Here is a 12,974-nt window from a genome sequence, read left to right as displayed (position 1 = left end):
ATATATATAAAAAAGGCTGAGAATATTTAATTAAGGATGAAAGACCCCCATAAACCTACAAGGTAATACAGAAAGAAGATAATTAGTTTTCAAAGGTACCAGGGTTGTAATTTAAGACGCCAAATTTGACCAAATGGGAAGGTTGTTTAAAGAATTTTGGCCGAAAATTGAAGAAGGCAGGTAGATAAAAAGTTATTTTTGCATCATACAAGTTATAACATGTACAATATTTTTGTACATGTTATAACCTATAAAAAAACGCAACTTGTACACGACATGTATATAAATAGGTATCAGTTTTTTTAACCTCTTGGCAGTAGAATTACTCTCTTTATCGGAAAACGTTTCAGTTGTCACTGGAGACTACGAAACGGTAATGCTGACAGGAAGCTTTGATGGAGATCGAGATTTTGTGGTTGATTTTTGTGTGCTTTGATCGTTACCAGACATAAATGAGGTAATTTGAGCTTGACTTGTATCACTTTTTTTTACTGTTCTTTTTATCTATTTTCTTCCGTTTTATTTGATCAGCTTCGGAATTGTTAATAGATTGCGAATGTCCGTTTTTATCTTTACATACAGTAGTTGATACACCTTCACTCTCAGCAGCTGATGCACCATCACGTTCGGTAGTTGATGCAATTTCACATACTTCAGTGTTGTTGGTTTTGACTGATATTTGTGTTGCATAAGTGTCAGTTTCCGATTCAGAAGTTTCATCATCTGCATCACTTGGCTTTCTTTATTGTTTGCTTTATCTGATGCGCCTGAGAAGGTATCTTTGGTACATGAATGATTTTTGTGACCTTCTTGTCCGCATGACCTACATACCCAATCATTTGTAAAATCGTTTGACCTTGCTGCAGACATTTTGAACATTTCATATTTTGAGGGTTGTTTCTAGGCTGATCGCGATAGATGATCGTGGTTCTATATTTGCAAATGAGAATAGATCTTTGAATATGGTATGTTAGCGGTCCATCAAAAATGATGATCTTGTCTTCTGTTAGGCAGTTTGTCACTGTGTTGTTGTATCTAAGCCGTTCGCGCATTTTGTGAAAAATTGAGCAGCAGTGTTTTTCAATCTCCCTATTTATTTGCCCGTCGTCTGCTGAAAGAGGTACATCTTTTACTCTTATTCATATCCAGATTGATTTACCACGAATGTTGAGGCATTTGGATATAATAATATCTCTTTCAGATTCGTCATCGAGGTAAATTCTCTATAAGTCTCGGATTCCCTGAAGACCAGTAATTGTTCGTTCTGGTACTACTTCACAGACAGATTTGTACATTTCAGGTGAGTCAGATATATTTTTTTCAGAATCTCTACATCAGATATAAATACAGGTTTAACACTGACCATGTCTGGGGGTTCAATTATTTTAGGGTCACTTATCGTTTTTTGTCTGCGTAGAACGCCATTTTTTGGTTCACTTTGCTCATTAGATTTTGCCATCACTTTCCTGAAATCAGCTATTCGAAAGTGTTTTCTGCTACACTGAGTCACCTAAAGATAAGAACTACAGGAAAGCAGTTATAGTACTATGCAGTAATTGTCGATGAGAAAACAAAGTTAATTACGATTTATTTCCCTTTATGTGGTTACACACCCGTTACCTTAGTCAAGGGCCGTACTCAAAAGATATTCTAATTGGGAATTTATTATCGTCTTTTTTTCTTTCAACCCCTAACACAGGTTTTTTTCTTAACTTTTTTTTGAAAAGAGGAAAAATGGTAATAATGATATCAAATAAGTTCAGTGAATACCCATATGTACTGTCTATATGCCTTTATATTGTTTCAAGCTGACACGTGCATTTGTATATCATAAAATAAAAGTACCAGAAGATATTTTTTTCAGTTAGTGCAGCGAACTTATCTTTTTTTCTTTTGTTTCTACAACTTAATCTTCATTATTACATAACAAATATTGAATATTCTTTTATTCTTATAAAAACCAAAATAAATGCACCAATAATATCAACTTATATTTCTATATGCTAGACAACCGTTTCGTCTTACAAAAAAAAGTAAAACGGATTGTAATCAGATCATTGTTAATAAAGTCTGGACATGCATTATTACCTGCTGTTCCTGTCTTTTGTGTTTATTTTATGTGGTATCTCTCATGCTGTAGAATGTTTTAACCAGATCTATACGGTATATTTTGGTAGATTATTTAAATCACTATGTCGACCTTCATGTTTAGAATAAAAGACAACACATTAGATAATTTTCAGTGCCAATTGTTTATGTTTCACATTCTTATATAGCTGCGCTCCTAAAACAATTATTGCTTGACAATTCATTAAGTATATATATGTATATTCATTGTTTAAGAGGGGAACGAAAGATACCAGATTGATAGTCAATTTAAAAATCGAAATTAAAATGACAACGCGATGTGTAAAAAAAACAACAGAGAAATATGAGTACACAAGACTAAACCATGCACACTGATATAATACAAATCAAGTATCCAGATCGTGGTGTTTGGGAATTTGGGGTCTTTAATGCTATTCAATTTTTTTTGTACTTTTTTGGCTTGATCATTATTTTGATCTGAGATCACTAATGAGTCTTTTGTAGACTAAACGAGCATCGACGAAGTAAATCATAATCCTGGTACCTTTGATTACTATTACCTTGTCTGAAATATCATTAAACATGTCAAACTTAAACAATGACAATATTGAGATATAAACGTCACATATAACATTTATTCTGGAGAATGAGAAAGGGATTTTGTTTCAGTGACACCTAAGATTCAGGGTCATCAAATATTATTTAAACGTTTATTAATCATCTGTTTTTGTGTAGTTGTTAACCGTGTTCTCTTCTTTTAATTGAACCAATAGTGTGTATGCTATTTTAAATGGATTTTTTAAAAGAAAAATATATGTAGGTCCATAATTTTGAATGTTATTAAACAGTCGACTCCAGAAATATCGATTTATTGAAGAAAAAAAATCATTAATTATACCCGGCTTTTATTCTGAAGACATTTTTTTTGTTACCATTACATCTTTTTTATTGATTAATTGCAGCATAATTTACTGCAGTCATTGTCTTTTGTTCATTTTCTGTATTAAATCTCATACAATATCATGTTTTAGCGGTATATTTTGTTTGCCAATTGTTCAAATTATTATCATGTTCACATACATGTGTAGAAAGAAAGACAACCCCCGTCCGACACAAAAGATGGTTGGTCGGTGCCAATATTGAATTTTCTAACTGCAATTGATCTGTTTTTCAAACTATGCTGAGCGCTTCTGATTAACCCTTTGTGCACAAAATTTATGTTTTTGCAAACGAAAAGCCCACCTGGAATACCTTAGTGTACGTCTGGTATCTATTCTGAGTATTTTTTGTCGTTAACTGGATTGAATATAAACATAAGGAAGTTTAAGAATTCAGTTTCAAGAAGAGCATACGTTTTTACGCCTAAACTTAAAGCGCGTTATTCTAATAACATTTGAATCCTATCTAATTCAGGTTTCTATATATTATAACGTAGTGTTGTCCTATAAATGCACAAAGGTTAAATTAAGGCTGCAACATGAAATTTCAGCACATTATTCTATTAACATTCAAATCTGAACTAAAGGTCTCATGATGATTATAACGTAATTCATCGAACAATTGGACATATGTTGTGATGTGTTCCAATAACATTTAAGGTTAAGATAAAGAAAATTCACACTTCAAAACCATAGGAAGATTACCAGAGCTTTAAAATTGAATTAGAAAAAGTGTTGAAATTTATGCTGATCCAATGACAAATATTTGTCTCTGTTATAACTTCGATGCAAAACAATGGCTGATTGTGATGAAGGAATGAATCTGTTGTTCACATTATTGACACAAACATGGAAGTATATGAAACCAATAATATTCATAAAATACAACCTGTTGATCATTAGTAATGCAAAACATGTAAATGACCCAAGTACCAACAAAAATATGTAAAATGATCAATCAATTTTAATCCAATTCTTGATTAACCGTCTTCCTAAACGCCCGAGAAACTAGGCGTTTTTTTTCATACGTGGTAAACGTTTTTCCACATAAAACTACGTTGAATTTCATGTTTATGAAACCAGGGTGTTTTTGTTACGTTTATTTAGAGAAACATTAATCTTTGGACTTCTTAACTATATTTAAGAACGATAATGAAATAAATAAAAAGTTTTACATAATTGTTTTTTTTTTCAATTCTGGATAACAGAACACTCGATATCGGGTCCTTTTATGCAAAGCATGGATACACTTTTAAATTCGATTGTTTCATTCGCTATCAGCAGTTCTTGTCTTCATTGTATTTAGTATATCCCATGCTGAAGGTTTTGTTAACTGCTAAAAATATAACTGCTAAAAGCCCATATATTTACCTGCACGTAAAGAAGTAAACACATCCCCGGACCAAAACAAAAAACCGCTGATTTGTCGCGACTCAATTGATAGCTTCACGAGAAGATACATTATCAAATATATATGTACATACTATCGGAGAGAATATGTTTAAGGTGGAATAGGTATCTGTTGTAGTCTGTTTCATCGTCTTCTTCTTTGTAAAACGTGAAACTAATGCATAATAATCGAATCGGTCGAAGAGTATTATAACTAAAAAGGAAATTAGAAAATTGTCAAATCAATATTAGGTCAACATACCTTCAAGGAGTTGTCACATTAATTTATTATTATTTCAAAACATATCAAAATATATTTTTTGAAAGGTCGTCATACATCATTTCAGTACCGAAGTATTTACTACTGAGGTGATGATACATGTACTATCGAGGACTGTTAAATACTTTTCTAAATTCTTTAAACAGGAACACTTGTGTTACAGAATTATTTTAGATAAGTGGAGGTTGTTTATATAGCGCACCTTTTTAAAAAAGGAATTGATATATGTTTCCTTGCATAAAATGATTCTTTATTTCACAGTCAATTTTTTATGTGCATTGATTGTTTAAAATCATCAAACTTAAACAATTAGCTTGTTGAGATAAATACGTCACATAGAACATTTGTTCTGGAAAAATGGATTGTCTTAACACAACTCATAACAAAAGTAATGACAACATGTCATATTTTATATTTGGCGTTGTCAGTTTTTTTTTCGATTGTTGAGTTTGACTGTCCCTCTGGTATCCGGTGTCCTCCTTTTTTTGATTATCATCTTATGGTTATAGATCCAAATTATCCGGGAAAGAAATTGAAAGTATAGAATTTTCCCACCTCAAGATTAAATGTCATTTGTAAACCATGCATTAATTTCACAAGAGGATTGTTAATTGATACAATGATATTTAAATATAAAAAAAAATATGTCACAAAAAAACAGTTTTCCAGTAAATGTGACCTGATATTAACATTTTGTTTGTCAGCCTCTAATTTTTTATGAATTAACGATAAAAAAATCATTGAACTTTAAGACATACCTTTTAGCGACATTTTCATAAAAAAGAAATGTCAAAGAATAACATTCTTTTTAGTAAAAATACACGAGTCAACTAATTGCGAATTTGTTGAAAATGAGTATTCAACTTAACATTTTGTAGAGTACACTTTAACTTTACAAAACGGATTTAAAGATTCTACGTTGTAATAATAGAGCTAGGTTTAGGGGAAAAAAGCATCTATTGATTTACACAGAAAGTAGTGATGGACTGTCATAATCTGGTTGATATTGACACATTAGAAAAAAGGGGATACAAATCATTAAAATGACAAAGTCCAGGTATATGATTTTATCTTCTTTCTTTCAATTTTGGCTTTAAATTCCGTTTCGTAATTGTTGCAAATTGGTTATGACTTGTGAAAATATGTTAAAAATGGTTTTGAAATAAAATTATAAGTTTCATTTAAACTAATGATGTGCTAGTTTTTTATACAGCCTGTAATAGCAAAGTAACATAACTAAACAAACATACACAAGGGTTAACATGCAATGAGTAATTTTTAACTGAATGAACAAAAAGGGAGAAGGTTTGGTACCATTAAAACGTTTAACCCCGCTGCAAATGTTTGCACCTGTCCTAATTCAGACATCTAACGTACAGTAGTTGTCGTTTGTTTGTTTGATTTATACGTGTTTCCCATTTAACTGAATGAACATAGGTACATAAGTAAGGGTTAGCATATACTAAGTAATTTAATACCAATAACTGTCAAATTTATAAGAAAATAGAATATTACCGTGTTTGGTGAACAACGAGAAAACAATCAACCAGAGACGACTTCAAGAAACACACATAAGCTATGGTAGACATGCACAACGATTTCTTTTAAAAACATGTTTTACACTAAACTGTCAAGTATTGAAGAAAAAATATTATTATGTTGTTTTGTATTCAACGAGTAAACAATCCAACAGACACATACATGGAGTAGATCACAACAATAGGTCACCGTACAGCCTTCGATACATTTTCATAATTACGAACTAGATGAGTGTCTGAGTTTAATGAAAATAAATAAATAAATAACTTGCGTTTATTAAAAGTATCACAATTAACAAATTACTTTTCCCTCATATTTACCATTTAACGACTGCTTTTTATCATAGTTTAATGAAAGTACCCAAAGAACAATGGTGACCCTCTGCCACTTTTATTTTTTACCAGGACTTCGATTTCGTGATTCTTCTGTTAAATTTTAAAAACAGTACGGACAAATGTTACCACCCAGTAACGTAGTTGTTCACTAGACAAATATGTCTCTGGAGGTAAAAACAAACAATTCATTCATTAACATTATAATTGGTATATCATGCATATGTTTTAACATCATATTTTGTTTTCAAACATGGGGGAAACAATGAGAATTAATCGAAACTAAAGCTGTTTTTTTATTACAGGATAAAAATTAATTTTTTGAACAGCACTTATTGGATGAAACATTAGATCTGACCTGCGCTAGGCAAATATTAGGAACAGTTGTTGTTATTTGTTTTGATCTAACGACACATACTAAATTCTGAACACATATCTCCGTCCTTTCATTGATACAGCACACTTGCTAATGCGAATGGAAGAAAAAGAAATATTTTATCCCTGCATCATTCTATAAAGGATAACATGTTAAACCCGGAATTTCCGTAAAATGACAGCCTTGTGATACTTATAACACATGTATTTATCGGATTTTTGATCACATAAGCAACACGACGGGTGCAACACGTGGATCAGGATCTGCTTACCCTTCCGGAGCACCTGAAATCACCCTTAGTGTTTGGTGTGGTTCGTGTTGTTTATTCTTTAGTTTTCTATGTTGTGTCATGTGTACTATTCTTTGTCTGTATGTCTTTTTCATATTTAGCCATGACATTGTCAGTTTGCGTTAGATTTATGAGTTTGACTGTCCCTTTGGTATCTTCCGTTCCTCTTTAATTGTACCAATTTACTATTAATCCATTTTTTCTTTTATATTTTAGTTTTTGTAAAATGCATCTGTGAAACTATAAGATAGTATATTAGTTTCAGTTCAAGTTCTTCTTAAGAAAAATACTGATGTCATATGGTATCCTTTTCTTATCTTTATCTAACGAGAAACGAGAAACATTAGTTTCTTGTTTATTGAACTATTTAAAAAAAAAATCCTGGAAAATAAAAAATAAATAAAAATAAGATGTTTTCTACTCAGTATAGATAAAATGACCTCATCCCTACAATTGAGCCGGCTAGACGCGTTCACTCAAAAAATATAGCATAGTTGCGAAAGATCTTTGTATATAAAGCCTGTAGATACGATATGAATTTGATTTATATTACAATATTAGCTAAAGCTTTGTTTTTATTCATTCTCTTTATTATATTGTAGATTTTATGTTTATTTTAACTAGACGTGTTACACCGTACCATATACTATGGTATTTCCCAATGGTTGAAACCGCTCTGTTGACCTAAGTGGGTTGATAAGAAAAATAGTCTCTGTCCAACAAAAATCACATCACGACCGATTTGTCTCGGCTAAATATATATATATCCTGATCTTATCGTGTAAATAGTGTAATTGTTTTATCATTTTCACTGTATTAAATTGAGCGCCACTAATGTTAACACTTGTACCCAATATGCGTCTTTATGCAAACAAATTCGTCTCGAATGGTTTTTGTTAGTTTAGTATCTGTTATTAGTTTTATGTCCTTAACTAGAATCGTTATAAATAATATGCAGTTACAATAACGGCAGTTGAAAGTAGAGCATGCGTTTGATAGAGCATGCTCTGCAACTTCCTACTGTATTTGGCCTTTTTAACTGTTTTAAATTTGGATTCGAGCGTCACTGATGAGTCTTTTGTAGACGAAACGCGCGTTTAATGTATATACAAAATTTAGTCCTGGTATCTATGATGAGTTTATTTAGAAGCCTAATTATTAGATTGCGTTATTCTAATAACATTTAAATATTACTTAGGTTTATTAAACAATTGCACAAAGGTGATGACTTTGTCTGTGAATCTGTGGATACATATACATGATATACTAAATGAATGTTAATGAATGAAGTGTTTGTTTTTACCTCCAGAGACATATTTGTCTAGTGACAAACTACGTTTCTGTGTGGTAACATTTGTCCGTACTGTTTTGAAATTTTAACAAAAGAATCACGAAATTAAAGTCCTGGTTAAAAAATAGAAGTCGCAGAGGGTCACCATTGTTCATTGTTCTTTGAATCCCGGTATTTCTTTGATTGAGGTTACAAAATACAATATCAGCCAATTATTCTATTAACACTCAACTATTAACTGAAGGTGTTAAAAAGATTATAATTTAATTTATCGGAAAATTGGTCACGTCTTTTGTGATGTGGTGCAGTAATCTTTAATGTTAAGGTGAAGGTGGTACCTAACACTACAGGGAGATAACTCTGTAAAGTCAGATAAACGTTTAAATTACTTTGAGTTGTAAAGGAAATAATAAGCTTCTCAGTGATTAAAATTTGTGTTTGCCAAACTGCTATAAAACCAGTGTAATTTTTCAGATAAAATGGTTGGTTGAATTTTTATTTTTTTTTATTAAAGTGTCTGGTTCCACCTCAAAATTACTTCATTTTGGCATAAAAGATGAAGTGTCCATTACACTAGAATCAGATCAATAAAACAGTCACACCACAAAAAAAACAACACAAAAAAACACTTAACAAGTTATTTCCGGAATAGACATCTGCAGTGTGGAACACAACTCATAAGAAAAATGCATTTTCCATAAATAGCAAACGCATGCCGCAATCTGAACAGATAAGTAAATACATGATATATAATTCTTGTGAGAAAATAAAGGATAAATGTACAAAATATCTTTAAAGCATTGATTTCGGTGTTCACTACTACTGCTTTCATATGAAGAATAGAGCTTGCGCCTCCTCTTAGAACAAAGAATGGCATATATATATAACACATAACAAAAATCAACCCATTTTCGATGAAATCTAAAGTTTCAGCTATCTAAAACGTAAATTGTATTGCACTTTTTTCAGTTCTGAGAAAAACTATACCTCACATGAGCATTACTTACGGAAAAAACAGTTTCCCGACTTACTAGTATAACATTGGAAAACGCTCATCATTTTTATAAATTTTCTATTTACAAAACTTTGAATTTTTCGAAATACTAAGGATTTTCTTACCCCAAGAGTAGATTACCTTAGCCGTATTTGGCACAACTTTTTGGAATTTTGGATCCTCAATGCTCTTCAACTTTGTATTTATTTGGCTTTTTAACTATTTTGATCTGAGCGTCACTGATGAGTCTTATGTAGACGAAACGCGCGTCTGGCGTATAAAATTATAATCCTAGTACTTTTGATAACTATCAATACAATTTACCTCAATTTATTAAAATTTCGTCCTGACGAGGACACCTTTAGCTTACTATACTGTATATATTTTGCTTATGGTTTAGTTTCCTATAACTCTTTGTTTTTATCAAAATAAGAGTAATTGACGAATTTCTAAAACGACATCGTCATTGCTAATTTGTTAGCTTTGACAATATCAAACGTATATATTTAATTACGATACTATTTAGTGTTTTATATTATTCATCACTGCTTTGGAATAGATACAGGAAGTTGTGGTATGAGTGCCAATGAGACAACTCTTCATTCAAGTAACAATTTAAAACATTCAAATAGGAAAACCGACGGTCTAAACTATAAAGAAACGAAAAGTGAGAAACACGTATGTACCATTTAAACAGACGACAACCTCAGAACATCAGGTTCCTAAATTAGGACCGGTGCAAAAACAATTGCAGCGGGATAACATGATAACAGGTTTAATTGTACCAAACCGTCTCCCTTTTCTGAAACCAATAGTGTAACATCACAATATAAAAGACACACTATAAAATATCAAACCATGCATGTAAATTTCCAACGGAAATATAATTTAAACATGACTTTTTAAAATTCAACACATTTGTATGGTATTTTATAGGAAATTTATTATATCTAATTAATTTAGTTCCCACTTATCTTCGTGACGTATTTAAATCTAGACTGTTCCTTTCATCCGAATTTAATGTGAAATGTGGAACGTTCATCTCAATTAGAAGTATAATGATCTTTGAAATCTATTTTTTTGGCATTACGTTTATGTATTTCTGTATTTTTTTGGGTGAATGAAAAAAATATAAAACTTTTCAACATAATTAGTTTATAGCGACACTCTCATTAAAGTTACAGTTTTCTAGTAAAAACATATGAGTCGACTAATTGAGCATTTCCTGCTAAACAAAAATCGGCACTTTTGATAAATTACTTTTTCAACATTTTGTGGAGTACAATCATTTTTGTTTTTAACATATTTAAATGATATTGTTATAAGAATAAAGATGGCTTTAAAAACAAATATCAATTGTGTTTATAAAAGTAGTAACAGTTTATCGCCTACTTAGTTTCAGCACATGAGGCAAGTATATTTCATAATTAGCCTGACTTTTTCATGTTTTTGTATAATTACAGAATAGAGTACAAAATTATTGTTTTTACTTTTTTTCAAAGTAAAATATGAAAATGTACTTTATAATTTACTTCTGGAAAAGTTAAATAAAATAACTCCGAACATTTGTATATTGTTCATACGACAAAACATATTTATGATGACATTCACATTTCACCACGCTTAGTAAGAAGTGTCTATTCGTCTGACAAGTTTATCATGTTTACTGACGATTTCTCAGAGGAGATCTCATGTTTGATCCATTAGTGACATTTAAGTTGAAATATTACACAACTTTCATATTTATCAAACATAAGATCTTATAATCTTCCAGCAAAGGTAAATCATCAAAAATAAAACGTAAAAACGCAGAGTTCCCATACAAAATGGACACACATATCTTATACGAACAGAAAATATTGTCGTATTACACTGACGCGTACGAAGAAGAATATTTAATATATTTTTTTTGTTATAATGACGATTAAGTTGTAGAAACAAAATAAAAAAAAGAAAAGTTAGCTGCACTAACTGAAATATATATACTGTCACTTTTATTTTATGATATACAAATGCACGTGTCAGATTGATACAATAAACAGGCATGTAGACAGTACATGTAGTTATTCACTAAATTCATTTGATATCATTATTACGAGTTTTCTGCTTTGAAAAAAAAGTTAGGAAAAAAACCTGTGTTAGGGGTTAAAATAAAAAAAGAAGGAAATAAGGGCAACAGAAGTATACCGCTGTTCAAAACTAGTAAATCTATGGACAAACAAAAATTGGGGTAACAAACTAAAACTGAAGGAAACGCATTAAATATAAGAGGAGAACAACGACACAACATTAAAATGTAACACACATAGAAACGGACTTAGCATTAGACAAAATCCGAAGAGAATAACAAATATAACATCAAAACCAAATACATGAATCTTGGATAGAAAGTACCGTGACACGTCTTATAGTAATGTGTATACAAACTTAATTATAAGAGAAAAGAGACGACACAACGTTAAAATTTTACACAAACGCACGGCAAAGTAAAACACTATAACTCAATTGTATGATGAAAATAATCAAGTAACATATGACGAAAAAACAAAATATTAAATCTAGAATCTAATTATTATACTTAATTATACAACAAAACCAGATACAGGAGAGGTAAAACAATACTTCGAAACTATCACAGGGAGTAAAAAAAGAAATGAATCTGAAAGCAATGCATGCGAGGGAAAAATTACGATAAGTGAATGCACAGAGGCTATATTTAAAAGGAAATTAATTAACATGATTACGGTCCTAGGTGTGGACGAACTAAATGTTGAGTTTTATAGAAAATTGTGGGAACAGATAAAAGATTTTGTATAGTACAGTTTTCAACTATTGCTCTGAAAAGGAAATTAAACCAATTCCCATAAAAATTGGAGTCATATCTCTTTTGTTCTTTGAAAAATGATCCCCTCTCCCTTGATAACTATAGACCTATTACATTAAACTATGATGTTAAATTACTAGCTTATGCTTTAGCGCAACGACTTAAATCAGTACTACCAAAAATCAATCGCTCTGATCAAAGATGCTACATAAAAAACAGATTTATAGTATTTAACATTAAAAAAATCCAAGACATTATTGATTATTTTGAAAATTTAATGTAGATGGTGCAATTTCATTTTTAGACTTTACTTAAGCTTGAGCCTCATTTGAGTTACATTCGTATGTTTAAGAAATAATTCCTTCATGTCATGCTCTATGCTTATTTCAATATGGGTAGGCATTATATTTGTCGATATTTTACACTGAGCGTTAGCATGTTAAAATGAGCATAGAGCATGACATGAAGGAAATATTTCTATTCTAATAGGACAAATACAGTATTTTTATAGAATGAAGCGTACGAAAATACCGTAAAAATGTTAAGCTGTTCCCGTTTCCTCCCCGAGGAGTCTATACATTACACTTCATATTTGACAAGTTTAAAAAATACGAGCAGGAAAATATATGTTGTT

This window comes from Mytilus trossulus, chromosome 5, assembly GCF_036588685.1.
Source record: "Mytilus trossulus isolate FHL-02 chromosome 5, PNRI_Mtr1.1.1.hap1, whole genome shotgun sequence".
Classification (NCBI taxonomy): domain Eukaryota; kingdom Metazoa; phylum Mollusca; class Bivalvia; order Mytilida; family Mytilidae; genus Mytilus; species Mytilus trossulus.
This window is presented reverse-complemented; position numbering follows the sequence as displayed.